General features: G+C 43.7%; 2 long non-coding RNA genes across 3 annotated transcripts; one reads left to right on the top strand and one right to left on the bottom strand.

The window, feature by feature from the left end:
- The first annotated feature begins 2596 nt into the window (after positions 1–2596).
- Positions 2597–15111, top strand: LOC114909162 (uncharacterized). 2 transcript variants are annotated; one of them, XR_003797137.1, is made up of 2 exons: positions 2597–2660; positions 13895–15111. It is a non-coding gene; the product is annotated as an uncharacterized LOC114909162 (long non-coding RNA). The 2 variants fall into 2 exon arrangements; XR_003797138.1 differs by lacking the exon at positions 2597–2660 and adding an exon at positions 8539–8570.
- On the bottom strand, positions 12760–16774 carry LOC114909163 (uncharacterized). The gene is made up of 2 exons (XR_003797139.1): positions 15255–16774; positions 12760–14605 (listed from the first exon to the last, which is right to left on the bottom strand). It is a non-coding gene; the product is annotated as an uncharacterized LOC114909163 (long non-coding RNA).
- Between the last annotated feature and the right edge of the window lie 392 nt (positions 16775–17166).

Raw genomic sequence — 17166 nt, 5'->3', positions numbered from 1 at the left:
ACCTGGTGAAAAAAGTATTCAGCTCTACAACAGAGGCCACCTCGTCATTTGTTACCAACGGCTTATGTTGTTTGCTGGGCATACCTGCCATGCTTTTCATGGTCTCACGCATTTTTCTGCGGTTATTAGCCTTAAAAGACTCTTCGAGATATCTCTTATGAATATCCTTTGCCTTCCTAATTTTATCTCTCACCTCCTTGTCCCTCTTTTCCAGCTCCAGTTTGTCCTTATTTTTAAAGGGTATTTTCCTCTGATAATTATACATTTAACATCTTTAGTTATGTAGGATTTGTTAGGGTACACCTTAATTGTTTTTATAGGAATAGACAACACAGAAATTAATGTAATCAGTTGTAACTGAGCATGCTGAGTCCAAAGTGCCCTCCCTCAGCAACTCCCAGTCAGTACAGTCAAAACAGGCTCCCAAAGCCTCTTTGCTGTCCTGCGTCCAGTGCCTTACCACCCTTTTCAAAGGTTTACTGCTTTTTAGTTTGGTCCGATAAGTTGGAATAAGATGCACCACATTATGATCAGAATTGGCTATTGGGGGTTTGCTTCTAGATTGGTAGGTATTACTCATGTTTATGTAACATTTGTCCAGTATGTTATCCTTCCTCGTTCCGCATGCTACAACCTGTTGAAATCCTGGCAAAGTTTTCTCCAGGTTGTAGGTGTTAAAATCACCAAGGACAATGGTGGGAGCATCGGGAAATTGTAGTTGTAAGTTGCACATACTGTCCGCTATTGAAGCAGCAGCCCGATGGACTTTGTCGCTTGGTGGAACATAAACAACAAACAGCAGGATGCAACCAAATTCCCGAGGGAGGTAAAATGGTCTCAACCCAGCAGCTCAAAGTCATTATTACATAATACCAGTTTAACAGAATATTGACGACACCACCGCTCATTTATGTAAACAAATACCCCCCCTCCCCGGCTTTTTCCAGAATTTTCATTCCTGTCTGCTCGTACAAGTGAAAAGCCGTTTATATCAAAAAGAGAGTCTGGGGCAGCCGCTTGCAGCCAAGTTAGTTTCAGTAAAACAGAGGAGGGCAGCTTCTCGAAATTCAAAAGCATACCTTGCATATGTCCTCATCTCTTCCATTTTATTCTGAATGGAGCGCAGGTTAGCCAGGATTATAGCAGGTAGTGCCGGTCTGGATCCCCGTGACCGGAGTCTCCTCCTGATTCCTCCCCGTCTGCCACGCTTTCTCCTCCGGGCTGTTGATCTACTGGGCTCGCCGCAACCGAAAGCCGTCGACCCGGTCCACCTCTCAATCCGTCCTGCCGGTCGTTTCAGATCATTCGGAATGTTGTCCAGTAGCCCGGGTGCTGCTTGGTCTATTTCAGTCCCATTGGGATCCGGAGAGCCAGGAGTGTGTTTCAACTATAACTAATCGCACTACGCCGGCGCGCCATATTGGCAACGTCGCACACGACCGGCATTTACACAAACAAACACAGTCCGAAGAGTAGTATAACTATCACAAAACAAAGGAATAAAGGACACACCAACACACCAGATTGCTAATAGAGCAGGTAAGCGAGTCGCCAGCTGAGCAGCGTCATGTTGAGCAGCTGAGCAGACCTAGGTCTTATCACATCAACATGGTGTGGAACAATATTGTAAATATTTGAACAACCTGAGAAAACAATGTAATGAATGATTTTCTCAAGCAACAGTGTAAAGAGCACAGTACACTATTAATAGTAGAACAGTAACATTAATAACTCAAGTGTTTCAATATTTTATTAGTTTCATTTAATTACACTTTTTCACATGAACTTAAATTGAATGTTGTAATGCTTAAATCACACACAAACATTGTCGGACTGAGCAGGACTGTGGTCCAACCCACTGCACCACCACGCCCCCCTACTGCTTAAATCACATTATACATTATAATGCCCATTTCTTCTACATTCTGTATTGCTGTTTAATGTGGGTGCCAATCCTCTGTCCAATCAACGTGAACGGTGCGATGGAGAAGCACATCACGTGCTGATGCTCTGTTTGCGTGCAGATGCAAAGCTGGGTCCTCTGGTATGTAGTGGTGTCGAGTCCCAAGCACCTCCACTGCACCAGCTGATGTGGCAGCTTAGAATCCTCCAAACGAGCACATCTAATAGCGAATTAAACTGGCCACAGTCCACTGCGTGGTTATAGTGCTCCGTAGTTTAGTACAATTACTGAGCGAAGACAGCAACAAACACAGCTCACTCTCCTGTTCCAGAATCACTAAGAAATATATCCTTCAGTAACCATGGATTTATATTTCTTTGAAGTGTGTCAGTGATGGGGGGATGTTCAGTACTTCTGATCTGGAGGACATTGAGTCAGTGCAAAAAAGAAATACACTGCAGTCATCGCTGCTAAGGCACCAGCCTATACAGGTAACACATCAAATAATTCGGAAGGGTTTAAATGTAATTTCATTTAAGTGAAGTATGTTGTCACGACCCACATGGACTATACTGCTAGTGTCCTTACCTGGCCCAGCACATCCTTTACATAGGGATAGTACAGTGCTGTACCTGAGGCAACCAATGCTTCGTCCTGATCATATGAGTGAGGCAGAGCATCCAGAGCATCCAGAGCAAGGAGTCGAAAAGCGGTAACCGAGATGGCATCTTTCAAAAGAATGGAGTCCCTCTTTGACGTAAGTTCCATCCCGAATTTATCGTCTGATGGCACACCTGTGTGTTGTGTATCATGTAATATGTATTGCTTAGTTGCACCTGCTGACTTTGTTGAACATTTCATTTGCTCGAAATGCATAACAAATAATGACTTGGTGCAGAAGGTCTGCGATTTAGTAGAGTGCATTAAGAATTTGATTTCTATCTGAGAAACGGAGATTCGGTTGGACTTGGTGTATCCTGATGCCTCCGTAGTGTGGAACTTGGCATCGACACTTACAGGCCCCAGTACAGCTGATGAGAAGCCAGGTACCCTGGAGCGCTCTCACGGCGACTGGGTTACTCTTTGGAGTAAGTCAAATAAAGCGAAGCCTAAGGCATGGGTTCCTGGTTCGGCTTTTCCTGTCCAAACCCAAAATAGATATTCGGCTCTAAGCAGTTCACCTAATAATAATAATAATGTGCTTATTTTGGGGGATTCGGCTATCTGAAATGTTAAAACTCGGGGGTCTGGGATGCGAATTGTGAAGGTGAAGTGTTTCCCATGCTCATGTGAGTCCAACATGGAGGCTCGTGTCAGTTCTCTGGCTGATAATGCCGTGTCGACTATGATGGTGCGTGCTGGTGGTAATGATATTCGTTATCATCAGTCTGAGGTGTTAAAGAGCCGCTTTATTTCTTTTTGTAATAAGGCCAGAAGGAAATGTTATAATCTAATAGTGTATGGTCCTTTACCCAAACTCTTCATGGGGGACATAATGTACAGTAAACTGGTGTCCTTTAACAGGTGGTTGGAGACGTGGTGCCGCTCTAATCGTATATCATTTGTTAATAACTAGGATGATTTCTGGGAAAGGCCCAAGTTCTTCACATGTGATGGTGTACACTTCAACTGGAGGGGTTCGATTTTTCTGTCCCAGAACTTGGCCTGCAAGCTGCAGTACTGACTCAGCCATGGGTCATCTCCTTTAGCAGCTGTGTGTATTGATGAGTCTGTTACTCGTTCTGGTACCAGTGGTCGTTTCTCATGTGATGGGATTTCTTGTGCCTTGTCCAGTGTGGGACTTTAAAAAAAAACATTAAGTGCTGCCAAAACATACAAACTATTATAAGGGCACTGCATTTAACTAGACTTAGTGATAGGAACGCTTGTACCGGAACCTAAAATACATTAAAACAAACATTCTCAACTTACCACCGAAGCCAAACTGTAATATTATATGCTGTCTCTTAAATATTCATTCAGTAACAAGTAAAACTGTTCTATTAAACAACTTAATACTAAATTACAAGTCCTATCTATTCTTTCTTACTGAAACCTGGCTCAGTGAGTCCGATATGATTCCGCTAATAGAAGCCCCTTCAGACGGATATGATTATTTCCATAAATTTTGTTCTGTACGTCGTTGAGATGGAGTCAGTGTTCTTTTCAATAATAGATTACAAATAACACCGAGAAATCATGATAATTTTACCTTGTTTGAGGTTATACAACTAGATTTCAAGTCAAAACCCAATATTATTATATTACTTCTCTCCTGTCCACCTGCTCCTCTTTTCTTGAGGAATTCAGTAGCTTTATAACTGATTTAGTCATTACACATGACAAAATAATGTTGATGGGTGATTTCAGTATTCATATAGACGTTGTGATATGTTGAATTAGAATATGTAAAATACGTAAGTAACGTGATTGCGTAGCAAGACGTTTTAGTGATATATTCATGTAAGATGGCGAAATAAAGAAGCCACCTTAAGTCAGCCACGTGTGTTCTGCTCATTAAAACCACAAACATTACAGACGTGTCATCCGATACTTTCGCTAATAGTTTTACGTCTCTCCTAAACTCCGTCGGTTTTGCTCAAGTTGTTAACGGTCCTACTAATTCCCCTAACCATATGCTTGATCTCATCATAACCTATGGCATAGATTATGTTAATATTATTCCTTTAAACGAGGCTATTTATGATCATCAGTTATTAACCTTTGATCTATACCTGCCGGTGTCGTCTGACAATAGTAAAACTAAAATCGTGCAGCATATTGATGAAAATACTACTGCTAAAATTGTTGATCATAGAAGCTCAGATTTTGGAACGAGTGTAGATATTGATCAAATGGCTCTAGATTATAATTTGGTGGTAAAATTTGCCCTAGACTCTGCGGCTGCACCAAAAACTAAACTTATTCGAACTGTAAGAAACTCACCCTGGTTCAACAAATCAACTCGTTCAATAAAGCTAGAATGTCATACATTAAAGCGTAAATGGCGTTCAGCTAAACTAAACGTTTATTATGTAGCCTGGCCCGATTGTCTAAAAAAATACAAAAAAGCACTTTTTCACTTGCTTAACTGGTAAACACAAAGATAAACAATGCAATTCTGCATTGCATCATACCATTACTAATGATGAATTTATGTCATTTTTCAATGATAAATTAGAGAATATCCGCAAATCCGTAGTGCCCTCTAGCTCAGTTTTAGCTGGCATAAGCGCTTCTGACGATGATAATATTAGTTGTCCACACCATCTAAGTAGCTTCGACGTAATTACTTGTTAAACACTGACTTACAAATCGTTACTTTCTAGAATGCCCAGGAGGGGTGGGCAACCACTGGCCCATGGACCCCCAGAGGTTTTTTCTCCCTCAGCCTTCAGTTGGGAGTTTTTGTTCCTTTCCCCGGTGGCCAGTAGGTATACTTATAGCTCTATAATAAGTTATTCATTATGATAGCCATTAGTTGACTATCTTCTTTGTTTGTATCAATTTTTCTTGCTGTATCCTTGTGTTAAAGCTCTCTGTGTCACTGCTTGAGGAGAGCGCTCTATAAAAAATAAAAATAATAATAATAGTAGAGGAAGTTACTGTGCTAATTCACTCTATGAAAGGTACTACCTGTCCTTTAGACCCAATCCCCACTATATTACTGAAAGCTGCAGTTTCCGTGCTTGCAGAACGTATTGTTAATACATCGTTACTAAATAGCTGTGTTCCAAGAGGTATTAAAATCGCCATTATTAGGCCCCTACTAAAGAAATCAGATCTGGATTGCAACAATAACATTTGCTAATTTGCTCCCTTTTATGGCTGATTTTAAAATTTTAACCTTAAATGTCAGAGGACTGAAGAATGTTTTGAAAAGAGCAGCAATGTTTGACAGGCTTGCATCCTCTGCCTTCCAGTTATGTTTTTTACAGGAAGTCCACCTTCGAGACCAGCGGGATGTGGTCGTTTTCTCTTCGGGTTGGAGGAAAGGTAGATCATACTGGAGTGTGGGTGGCGTCCACTCAACAGGTGTTGGCATTCTCTTTGGTGAACGAAGTTTTGAGAATGTAAGCATATTAACTGTTCTACAGGTTAGAGTATTGGGAGTGGACGCCACCTGGAGGGGACAGCGCATCCGTGCAATGTGCGTCTATGCTCCGGTAGAGGCCGCATCCCGCATATCTTTTTCTAGAAGAGTTGGCCCCCTTTTGTGTCTGTAATAGACATTTAAAAATTGGTGGGAATTTTAATATATATCTGGAGGGTAAAGAGAATGTTAGCATCAAACATTTTAAGAATTTTATACTCAGATTTGGAAAACGGGGCGCGGTGGTGCAGTGGGTTGGACCACAGTCCTGCTCTCCGGTGGGTCTGGGGTTCGAGTCCCGCTTGGGGTGCCTTGCGACGGACTGGCGTCCTGTCCTGGGTGTGTCCCCCTCCCCCTCTGGCCTTACGCCCTGTGTTGCCGGGTAGGCTCCGGTTCCCCCGCGACCCCGTATGGGACAAGCGGTTCTGAAAATGTGTGTGTGTATACTCAGATTTGGTTTTTCTGACGGTTTTAGAGTATGTAACCCAATCATCCGGACATTACCTGGTCTAATAGTAGAGAAGCACAAAGTAGCCTGGATTATATTTTAGCTTCTGACTATCTTTTTTCTGCCGGACGCCGTTCTTCTGTCCCGCTGGCTTTCGGTGTCACGCCGTTTCCTCTTTCTTGTTGCTCGGTGTTCAGTCGCCAGCCTTCCCAGCCTACTTAGCACCCCCAGGCTCTTTTTCCAATAGACTGGCAGACATGGTCACCCCATCATTTTTCCCAGAAGTGCCCCCAGTGGTTGCATACCCACATTTAACATTATTCCCCATAATTCAACTATTTACATTTAGGAGTTTCCCTCCTAAAACAGTAACACGGGGTCGTTACAATGCAATAATTTTTTTTTTAATTTATTTTTTTTTTATTTATCCTTTAATTATTTTTCTTTTTTTTTTTCTTATTATCCTGAGTTTATTCTTTATCCATATTTTATTACACAAATCAACTTTTTGCTCCAGGAACCAATGGGGTTCCTTACCGGGTTTATAAAGGTGCCCCAGATGTCTTAAAGTTTTTGTGGAAGCAGATGGTGGTTGTATGGAAAAAAGTATCATTCCAAAAGAATGGCGGCGAGCAGGAGGGGTATTTATACCCAAAGAGAAAGATATGGTAGAAATAGGGCAATTCAGGCCAATATGCCTTCTTAATGTTGAAGGGAAAATAGTTTTTAGTGTTGTGGCGCAGAGGTTGTCTGCATATTTGTTGGCCAACAATTTAACTGACACATTTGTGCGGAAAGCAAAAATTGCTGGTTTTTCAGGCTGTTTAGAGCATTGTAGTATGATCTGGCACCAGATAAAGGAGGCCAAGATGGAAGGTGAAGACCTAAACGTAATTTTTTTGGACTTGGCGAATGCCTTTGGTTCAGTGCTGCATGTTTTGTTGTGGAGGGCATTTGATTTTTTTAAAATCCCAGAGTGTCTTATGAGATTGGTTAAGGTCTATTTTAAAGACATCCAGTTTTATTTTTGTACCAAACAATACACCACATCTTGGCAGTGGTTGGGGATTGGCATAATGGCTGGATGCACAATCTCACCTCTGGCTTTTACCATGGCTATGGAGGTGATAATAAGGGCTTCGAGATGGGTGGTTGGGGGTATGAGGCTGAAGGACAGTTCTCGCCTTCCACCAATCAGAGCGTATATGGATGATATGACTGTGCTTATTACTACTGTCCCGTGTACTCGTTGCTTATTAACGAAGTTGAATGGAAATCTAAAGTTGGCCGGATTCAAAATTAAACCTAGCAAGTGTAGGAGCTTGTCAATAGTTAAAGGAAAGTTATCGCAGGAGAGTTTCCAGATTGATGGGGAAAAGATTCCATCAGTGACTGAAACGCCAATTAAGAGCTTGGGTCAATGGTATGCAGGCAATTAATAGGATTGATAAATCTTTTTTACCAGGGAAGCTGAAGGTTTGGTGCCTGCAGTTTGGTTTATTGCCTAATATTAGATGGCCGCTAACTAACTAGGTTCCTATGTCAGGGGTTGAAAGACTGGAAAGGGTTATGAGCAAAGCTATTAGGAGATGGTTGGGAGTTCCTCATTGTTTGAGTAGTGTGGCTTTGTATGGAAAGGGGGTTTTGGAATTACCACTGACTAGTCTTGTAGAAGAATTCAAGTTTGCCAAGGTTGGCTTGGAATTAACATTGTCAAGCACAAGAGACCCAATGGTGAGATCGGTTCCTGTAAGTTTAAAAAGAGGACGTAAGTGAGATCCGCGGGAAGCTGTTGCGCATGCGTAGACAGCGCTTGAGCACAGAGATGTGGTCGGTCAGGTGCAGGTAGGTAGGGCGGGGCTCGGTGCCGGTAGTCGAATAAAGTTGTGGAGTAAAGCTAAGTTGCTGGAGAGGAGAAAGATGGTTTTATCCGCGAACAGGAAGAGGAGACGAGGCGGATAACTGCAACGCCACATGGTATGCAAGGGCGATGTTTGGCTTGGGAGCATGTGGAGAAACGGAAGATCAGCTGGCGTGATCTGTGGGCGATGGACGCCGGTCGTATTAAGTTTCTCATCGGAGCCACCTACGATGTTCTCCCTACTCCACAGAATCTTAATCGCTGGGTAGGTGCGGAGCTGACTTGCAGCTTGTGTGGTGGTATAGCCTCTTTGAGGCATATTTTGTCTGCATGTAAGGTTAGTTCATCTCAGGGAAGATACACTTGGAGGCATAATGAAGTGCTAAAATCCTTGGCATACTTGTTGGAGAACAAGCGGGTTGAAGTCAATTCTCTCCCGCGTTGCGGGAGAAATAAGGTAATTTCTTTTGTGCGGGAGGGGGAGAGCATTGCATGTCACGCGCATGGACGCGGCGGTACAAGTTTTAAGTGGGGTGAAGTTCAAGACTGGAAGTTGGTAGTGTAACCGAGCGTTCTTGTCGGGTTCGCCTAGACCCTTAGGGCTCCAGAAAATAAATGCTACCCGTCCAGGTTGGTTTCCAACACCTTCAAAATCTTTATTGGATGCCACACGTGTATAACTTACAAGAAGACTTGCTGATGCACTCCAGTGTGCATGTACAGAGTCCAGCCTATAGCAAACCCCGAGGGGAGAAAAGACTCATCATACACACATATGCACCACTAGTGAACAGTCTCCTAGTGTCACCACATCCAAAATTAAATCTTTTACATATGTCCCCTCTGTCCAGAAAAAATGTCCACATTTATTCAAGAACAATAACCCCAGGAAAAAAAAAAAAAAAAAACATAAACAACCACAAAAGCTCAAGGAAAACAGGAAGTATACAACAGAAGGCAATGAAATCACAACAGCCCTACAACAGAACACTTGCCATCACAAATTTTTTTTCTTTTCATTCTAAATTAATTAGGGGGAGGACCCAGAAACATAGTCACTAGGAATTTAGTAAGTCAAAAAGTCACTCAGATAGCCAGGAGGTTTCAAAATCCTCCCCGTCCGACTCACACGTCGGTCTAACCCAGCAGGCCTCTCAGATGAACAGTTCGTCTCAGGTGAAGTGCTCAGTTCTTCCTCAATTCAATGAAACATCAACAAAAGAAGGTGCCCACTTGACAACCCCAACGAAGTGCTCATGGTGGCTCCCGGCAAGGAGGATGGTGCTTGCCCATGATGTGGGGTGATTTTTAGTGTCCAGCCCCCCTTGATTTTGGCACGAGGGGTTGAACATCTTTCCCTGTGTATTATTGCATGTAAATCTGCTAATCATGTAATATATTTGCAGGCTTATATGAGGATGGATCCAATTGCTGAGTTTTTATTGGACAAGAGTAGAGTCAGATTGAAGTCTTGGAACAGAAATGAGGTCGATACTAGAAAGGTCATAGCAGACATGGGCAAGATCGTGGTCGGGGACATGTTGGGTCAAAACTGGGAATGAGATCTTCAGGGTCGGACAAAATTTGTGGTCATGGGACAGGCAGGGTCAAAGTCAGGACAGAAAGCACTGGGCCCGATAAAACGTGGTCATAAACTGAACTGGTTGGGATGCACTGAGACAAGGCCAAAAGACAGAATTGGGTCGATTCCTGGGTCTCAAAGGGTTTTGTTTATCAAGGAAGCATGAGATAAGGCATTTAAGTTCTGATGACATTCCACAGCTTCCCATTGTAGACCCCTCCTATTTATGCTCTGTCTAAATGTTGTTCAGGTGTGATGGTCTCACCTCTGGGAGGTGCTTGTGGTTTGTGTGACAAGAAAACTTTGAGTGAATTAAGAAACAGAGAAAGAAAGAAGAAAAGAAAGAGAGAGAGAGAGACTAGAAATCCAAAGTCTAGCAATACAGATACACAGAAAAAAAAAAAAAAAACTCTGCTGGTCCACCTACCCTTTGTCAGAGAACCTGTCAGTTGCCTCTTTACTTATAGGTGTGTGAGTGAGAGAATTCCTAAGTAAACATCTCTTACCCTTCCCCTCAGACCCCCAAGGACAGAATGGACATTAAATTTCCATTTTTTCATTTCACAGATTCTCCAAAGCGACGTACATCTCCAAGAACAATACAGAAGTGCATTACACCAACAGAGCGATCTAGATGCAGAAACGTGACTCTTGAGTACAGTCAGTTTGTCTCTTACCACTGTATAAATCTATACAGATTATATGAGTAGCTCCATATGGAGGTTTCTTTTTTTAATATTTAAAATATCACATTGTACAGGGCAGCATGGTGGCACAGCAAATAGCACTGCTGCCTCACAGCACCTGGGTGGTGCAAGAGAATGTGGATTTGATCTCTGCTCAGTCTGTGTGGAATTTGCATCTTCTCACTGCAACTGCTTGGGTTTCCTCTGAGGGCCCTGGTTTCTTCCTACAGTTTAAAGACACACAGGTCAGGTAAACTGCTGGTGTTAAAATTGCCTGTCGAGTGTGAGGAAATGTGTGTGTGACTACTCTATGACGGACTAGTATCCTGTCCAGGGTGTACCCCACTCAGCCTTGCATCTTCTGGGATAGACTCCTGACCAGGACAAGTGCATATTGCAAATGGATGGCTGGGTAACATCGTACATATTTATCAAGCACATTGGGGAGAAGTGAGTCTGCAAGAGCGGAGTTTTGAGACTCTTCTTAAATGTAGAGAGAGATTCAGCAGTTCTGAGTAAGAGGGAGAGGTTAGTGCAGCACATTGAGACAGAAGCAAAAATCTGGTTTGCATTTGATTTTGGACTTTTGTGTGTGGGACCACCAAGTGGGCAGAGGTGGAGGAGCAGAACCATCTGGTTAGGGTTTACCAAGTGTTCAAGTCTTCTAGATATTAGGGAGCAGATCCAATATTCATTTTGTAGCCTGCAACCAGAGTCTTGAATTTTATGTGGGCAGCATCAAGAAGATACTGTAGAGAGAAAAGGAGGAGAGATACATGGAAACGCTTAGGCAGGTGAAACGTGACTTGTGCAGCAGCATTCTGTATCAGCTGGAAATATTTGATGACAGAGGTTGGAAGGCCAGACAGGACAGAGTTGCAGTCGCCGAGGCATAAAATGGCCTGGACAAGGAGTTGTGTAGTTTGTTGTGACAGAGGGGTGCATTATGGCAGCATGGTGGCACAGCAAGTAGTGCTGCTGTCTCACAGTGCGTGGGTGGTGTGAGAAAAACAGCGTTCGATCCCCGCTCAGCCTCTGTGGAGTTTGCATGTTCTCCCCGTGTCTGTGTGGGTTTCCTCCCACAGTCCAAAGACATGCTGTTCAGGTTTCCCCATAGTGTGTGAATGACACCCAGAGAGAGTGTGTTTCACTGATGTATGGATCAGTGCCCTATTGTAAGTAGTGTATCTAGCAGTGTACATCAGTGGTGAATTAGGTGTGTGGCCTAGTAACACTACACAGAGTTCATTGTAAGTTGCTTTGGAGAAAAACATCTGCTAAGTGAATAAATGTATCTGCAGGGCCAGGTAATGTCATCAATGTATTGAGAGAAGCAGGGATGTGAGTGAATTGTTACACTGAACTTCTTAGGTAATCAAGTACATGAAATGAGCAAGTTGTCCTGTTTCATAGAGAGTTCTCAATGGGAGGATGGACCGGATAAGAAGGATCTCTATTTTTGGAAAGGTTGAGTTGTAGGTGGTGATCAGACATTCACATAGATATGTCAGAGAGGCAACCAGTGATACATGACAGTTCAAAACTGTAACTTCCGTTTCATTTTTGTTCCCTTACAGAGCAATACTGGAGTGCTGCCCTACTCTATTTTTGCTCCAGTCACTGTCTTTAATAAATGATTTGCTCATGTGATGTTTTCATCTATGTAATCCTTCTCTGTGTGGCAGAGTCTTCATGTGTCTTCCCCTTTACTGCAGGGGATAAAACATATAACCACTGCACTATGGCTTACTGGTTTCCTGGAATTCCCTGGTGCTCCACTACAGCCAACTATGATCAGGACAAAACATGGGCGAACTGGTTCTCCTTAGGTACTATACTGTACTTTACTGTGTTCACCAGGAATAGTAACGAACATTTTTACACTCCAACTGAGAACTCAACATGGATCAAATTTTTAGAGGTTGTGCATTTAACTCTTAGACTACAATCTTACACTAAAAATTGCACCTATTGCTGTAATACCTGTGAGCAAGGTACTTTACTCTACTCTAAATTGCTCCAGTAAAATTACCCAGCTGTATGTGTAATGGGTACATAATTATAAGAAGTTTAACACTGGAAGTCGCTTTGGATAGAAGTGTGAAATAAATGAAAGTAGGATCACACTTTACATACATGTATATTATGTGGTAGGAAAAAGAGAGCAATGACACTGATACTTGGTCTCACGTTACAGAAGCCTTTAATGCAATATATGCACACAGGTGAACCTCCTGGGGAGAGTCACACTGAGAACAAGCAGAATACAGCTATTTATACACCGTGGGGTGGGGATAGTAAATTTCCACTAGTACAGCCGTTAGTTCAGCCTCCGTGGCTTGTTCCTCTTGTGGAGGTGTAGGTGGGTTAGTTCCTTCTATCCCACGGCAGCAGTTTCTTCATTTGGTGTTGCTATCTTATCTTTGCAGGTACAGTTGTAATGTGTCCTAGCAAATGCAGCCTTATCACTCATCGCATTACATATTTTTGCAAGCAATTATTACAATCCTTAATTCATAGTTGAAAGGCAAATAAAGGGCCTCACAAAAAGTAGAATGAACAATTGATGAAATTTTTTCTCATACTCCCCACTCTTGAGACTTTCTCAAACGTCTCACCAACACTAGCGGCCTAAAACCCCTTGGGCAATTCAATTAGGGCCTTCTCCCTGTCGCCCTCCTCTGGAATCTGTTGATAATGGGTGTACATTTTCAAGTTCAAAGGGGTGATGGAGCTCAGTAATACGTGTTTTAAGAAGGGAAAAACCACAGCATAGTAACAGAAGAAAGATAAACAAAAGTATTCCAAACATCAAGAGAGCTCGTAACCAATCCGCCCACCCGGAGAAAAAGGAGCCGAACCAGGATTTTTCAGCTCCAAAATTGTGAAACTTCTTCCTTATTTCATTGATGTGGTCAGCAAGATAATTAATATGTTCCGAGTGGTCAGGTATGTACGTGCAACATTCTTTACCTATCACTGCACATGTACCTCCTGATGCTGCTAAGAGGTAATCCAGAGCCATGCGGTTCTGGAAAGCTTCAGTGCGTAGTACAACCATTTCAGCAGAGATGTCTTTAAGAGACTTGGCTGTACTGTTAGCTATGTCTTCTAAGGCTCTAGCTAGATAAATAAGTTGTCTGGCTGCTTTCCCTATGCCATACAAGGGAAATGCAATCATCCAGAATCGTTTGTTTTCAGTGATACCAATACCAGCTATGTAACACGTGATGGTCCTTTTGACCCTCTGAGCAGAGCTATCAGGATGCCATTGTGGTTGGGACCCTTTCGTGAGTGTTATTTCATTTGGTGAAATTTCAGAGGAATGACAGTTCATCGAATTTATGACCCGAGAAGTTGTATCCTGCTGTTTCCCACGATGGCCTAGTAGAGGTTCCGGACAGAAGCTTAGTGAAGTAAGTATCCCACCACAAGAATACCTCAGGTAGGGCCCAAGGAACAGGGTTTAGTGGGAGTCCGGTTGAAACAGAGTGTGGAATGTGGGAACACACCCAACACCTAGACTCATTTACAGCTCAGTTCTAAAAATGTTAATACCATGTAGGCCTTTCTCATGCAGATTTTCCACAGATCTCTTACGGCCTGTAACAGAGGTTTCAATTAGGTTACCTCTCTCTTTCTCAGTAGTAATACAATAAGCAACACAATCACCAATGCTAATTCAAAAAAGAAACACAAAGTTCCTCTCATTCCACACAGTCCTGCCCTTCAGAAAGGGTGCTAGGGTGTCCTTGAATCACTCATGTTGCTGTTGTGCTTCCGTGGGATCAGCTATTTTACAGCAGTAGGTGATGTGAGTCCACAAGTCAATGCCTTCTATTTTCACAGCGTGGGGTGTGGACAGAAGAACCTGATGAGGGCCTCTCCACCAGGGCTGCTTCCAGTGTTTCTTTCACAGGTCACGGATGAGAACCCAATCGCCTGGGAGCAGCTCTAGCATGTCTTCCCGGTTAAGGGTTCACTAGTTCTGTCGCACGTGCTGATGCACCTCCTTCAGTGTTCGTTGGAGACCTGAAAGATACGAGAGTAGATCATCATCCACAGTTTCCAATGAAACTCTTCCACTTGGCATGGGGGCCGGCGTTGGTCTTCCTGTCAGAACCTAAAAACAGGACAGACCCAATTGTCTGTGTGTTTTACCCCTCATAGCCGTTAGAACTATGGGTAGCACGTCCAGCCACCTGTTTCTTCGCGGACTTTTGCAAGTTTGACTTTCAGTCTGATTCGCCCTTTCAACCACACCACCACTCTGGGGGATGATATGAACAATAATACTTTAGGTGGCATCCCATTCATTCGGAGAGCTGATGCACAACTGAGTTTACGAAATGTGCCCGGTTGTCACTTGTGAGCCAAGCTGGGACACCCCACCTAGGCAGTATTTCTTTTAGCAGGCACTTTGCTACAGTGCGTGCTGCGGCCCTCACCTTGAGAAGAGATCAACAATAACTAGGCAGTATCTGAAACTGCGCGACGGTTTGAGTTCAATAAAATCCATTTTTAGATGGTTTAAAGGACTTCCTGGGAGCGGCTTGTGTGACTGCGACACTGACACCCCTTTACCAATGTTGTACTTTGAACAAATCAGACAATTCTGACAGGAAGTCGATGCGACAGTGGAAAACCCTGGGGCCTCCCAGTACTGGGAGATGGTAGTCACCATGGTGTTGCGAGAAGCGTGATCCAGGCCGTGTGCAATCTTTGCCACTCCAGGGAACGTGCTCCTGGGGAGAAAAGGTTTACCGTTAGTAGAGACAATCACACCATCTTTTGTCTTCTGGGCCCCCACATGAAACCATCTCGCCTTTCCCCTTTCTGTGGCACCTGTTTGCAGCAAAGAAACACCTGGGTTAGGGGTAGAGACTAGAAACAATGACACCATAGGCGCCTCAGGGCTCAAGGCCACATGCTTTGCCCACCAATTTGCCTTCTCATTTCCTTTTCTCGCAGAGTCCTTTCTTTTTGTGTGTGCCTGGCACTTTACTACTGCTATCTTTGACAGCAACATCAGTGCCTCCAAAAGGCTAGACACCAGCTGATGATGTTGTATGAGCTTTTCAGTACTCCTTAGGAACACTCTCTGCTTCCATAGTGCTCCAGGATTGTGACATATCCTGCAACAGACGGAGGCGAACCCAGGGAGGTGTTTGGCTAACGCCACTCTTTATTCACAATAGCGCAGGGTATGGTGGTAAGGTAAGGGGGGGGGGGGAACGGGTAAACCGGGAACAGATGTGTCGGGACAGTGCTTCGGGGACGGCTGTGACGTCCGGGGACTCGAGACCGAGGGCAGGGTCATTACAAGTAAATAAATATTTGCTCTACAGTTTTCATTTATTTATTCTCTTTCAATCAGCAGCTCACACAGTCAGCACAGCACTGCTTGATGAGGACGAACTGGACGAACACGGACATGAAGCCGTAAGAGTGTAGTGTTACTTTAAGACAAGGGTGCATTGTGGGAATGAGTGCAGTTTCCGGTCCACTGCTGTCCACCATGTTGGGTGATAAAAGTGAGGTGTGTTCAAGTGGGAGACAATGGAGCAGTTAGCTTGAAACCTGAGTTTGTTTCGTATTAATTGTATGTGATTATGAACAACAGGTGTACAGTTCAGGCAGCATTTGACCAGCAGTAAACACATTAGTGGGTCCTGCTTCAGTTCATTATTCATTCAGCTAGCAATAAAGTTTATTACCATGAGTTAATCGCTGTTTCCAGTCAAAGTCTGAAGGAAACATTAAAATAAAACAAAATAAATACAGCCAGTCTAAGTCACACCAACAATAAACCAGTGGTAATAAACCGAAACAGACCCAGGACACTGGTATCTATTTCACTTCACGCAGGGACACTGAACCCCAGAGCCCAAATGCAGGATAAAGGGGCTCAGTGAATGTGGAAGTGAACCTGTACAGGAGGGTCAGTTCACCAAAGGAGACGCTGTAGAAGGACAGAGTGCCAGACACACAGTCCACATACACTTCTACTCTGCAGGAAGGGTGTACAGCTATGGCAGTTTGTGTGTTGTTGTGACTGACATAGTAACTCCTACCAGAGCAGCACAGAACCCAGGACTTGTCATTGAATCCGAGCTGACAGTCATCACTGTATCCTTTCCTCCTGATTCCTTTATGAGTCACTCCTATTTCAGCCGCATTTCCAGTCCACTGAACCTCCCAGTAACAGCAACCCCACATACACACACACTTTCTGAACCGCTTGTCCCATACGGGGTCGCGGGGAACCGGAGCCTACCCGGCAACACAGGGCGTAAGGCCGGAGGGGGAGGGGACACACCCAGGACGGGACGCCAGTCCGTCGCAAGGCACCCAAGCGGGACTCGAACCCCAGACCCAATAGCAAAAAAAAAAAAAAATCTACCTCTGTAAATCAGTTAAACACAAAGGAAATGGCTTTTCAGATGAGGCTTATGGTTGAGGCACTCATACCACAGCACCAGGTGGTCATTTGGTCAGTTACAGTGTGGACACGTGTTTGGTCAGCATCTCTACGCTTACTGTCCTGTTTATGCTGTTATTGCTCTAACTCTTTAGTGTATCCTGGGTACAGT

Source organism: Scleropages formosus, chromosome 19 (genome assembly GCF_900964775.1).
Source record: "Scleropages formosus chromosome 19, fSclFor1.1, whole genome shotgun sequence".
Taxonomy (NCBI): Eukaryota; Metazoa; Chordata; class Actinopteri; order Osteoglossiformes; family Osteoglossidae; genus Scleropages; species Scleropages formosus.
The sequence above is the reverse complement of the archived record's forward strand: the minus strand, read 5'-3'. Positions and strand labels throughout refer to the sequence as shown.